Below are 2076 nucleotides of genomic sequence, written 5' to 3' on the forward strand. Positions count from 1 at the left end.
TGCAAAACCACTTTCAGCACTGTTGCAGCCAGATCAGCTAAACAAGCAGGGAATCACTTGGCCCTTTGCAAGCGTGTCAGAAGCTCAGTGAAAACGGAGGTTTTGATCAGTTGTGCTGTTAAATCACTTTGGATGCTGATTCAAAAGGGCAGGGTGCTGAAAACCACAGCTGGCATGAAGATATTTTCTAGATTAGGTGATGGATTGTATTTTCGAGCTGTGTTGTGCAAACTGGGCACAAAAGTTGCTCTTGACTTTCTCAGCATTTCATCGCCTTTTCCAGACTTATGGATCTCGATGCAAAGGAAATGGGCAGACTTCAGAAATGATTTTGAAGTCCCACCTAAACATCATGAATACAACCTATAAAATGCAATTCCTGTTTCAGGAGAAGGAGGGAGCTTTTTGGGGCACTGTATGAACAGTGACAATGATTGATTGGTTTAAATGAATGGCTTTTTTCTTGTCCATGTCAATTTTATTCCCATGTGTTTGTAACCGTTCAGGATTTTCCAGAGTCCTGCTCTAAGAACGAGGCTAACTGGAAATGTAACTTCTCGATTTTTCCACTTCTTGGAGGCCACTGTTTAAACATCACACAGCCCAAAGGAAATGTCTGCTGTGTCACAGTCAGATGACGAAATTCAAGTCTTGTGATAGCTCGTTGAAGTGTGCACAGACTGCTATTGCTTCCTGTCAGTGCTCACAGAAGTGATTGAAATATTGGAAAGCAGGGACTCAGTGGAAAGTAAGGCTCAGTTTTAATCAGAGGGGGCTGTAGATTTGAGAGCTGAGGTGCCAGCCTGAGCTGATGCTCAGAGGTGAGGCAGAAATGTGGGTAAAGGCCAGGTTCAGGTATGAACTGCCTGAAGTTTGGTCTTAACTCCTGTGCTCAGTGGCAGGCCAGGAACAGGTATAAATTTTCCTGAATCTACTATTTCTAATGCAAACTGACCAATTTTGTGAAGATCAAACCCAAACATCCACACTTTTTCAAAAGTCTTTCTTGTGAGGAAAGGAACAGCAGCAATCATTTTCCACTGCTTCCACAACTAAAATCCCATTTCAGAAGAAATTTTGGCAGCCCAGCCACAGTAACTTTAACTTGGGCTGGCTTAACGTGATGGGTGCAAACTCTTTGCTTAGAGGGAAGAAGAGAAAACCCCCCAGACCTGTCCTGCTGGGCCCACCCAATGGTCAATGTAATTTAGTATTCCCTCTCTAATAGCAATAGGAGAGGATAATTTAAAAAAAAAGACATTTTAGTATTTTAATTAACTATTTTACATAGTTAATTTTGTTAATCATGGTGCTTTGGTGTAGTACCCAAAACACAGACTCCCGATTAATGAGAATTTTCTGAGGTGTTCTACTTTTCTCTTTGGACTCCTAGAGAATGGACAAAATTCTGGTTTGAGAATGCCAAAATCACAGGGGAAAAAAAGAAGAAAAAGAAAAATGGACTAATGAATCACTAGAATTACCAGGAATGTTTGCTCTCCCAATTCCATTTTGGTTCCAAAGTGGTTTCCTGCGCTGTGCTGCACTGACTTGCAGCGGTGAGCCCGTAACTCACCGGGGAACAGCTGCTGAGCCCTGCACACCAATTTCCTGCTGCTGCTGCTCAGCGAACACCTGGATTGGGATGGCAGCAGGGACTTGGAGGGGAATAAAGGCTGGAGAGCTGCTCCGGAGAGCCGAAACATCCCCGGGCTGCCCGTTTCGGGGCGTTTCAGGAGAAATTGTCGGTGAAGGTTTTCCATCTCCCAAGCGGAAAGCAGATGGAAACAAATTCCTCTGGATTGCTGAGTCACCCCGGCGCTGGAGCCAGGAGCTGATGCAATCCTGCCCTTATCACCGGAAGATCTCCGGGTAATCACAGCCACACCTCTTGTTTCAATAGCTCCGTGAAGGGCTCTCCATTCCCCAGACCTAACCCAGCGTGCACTAAACACATTTTGGTTCCCTAATCCCAATCGCGAAGAATAAAGGTTTAAAAACTTGAAAGGCTGAAGGGGCAGGTGCCTGAGGAAATATCAGTATTTTGCCATGGATCTATGCACAGAAATCCAGAGC

Source organism: Corvus cornix, chromosome 12, assembly GCF_000738735.6.
Source record: "Corvus cornix cornix isolate S_Up_H32 chromosome 12, ASM73873v5, whole genome shotgun sequence".
Taxonomy (NCBI): domain Eukaryota; kingdom Metazoa; phylum Chordata; class Aves; order Passeriformes; family Corvidae; genus Corvus; species Corvus cornix.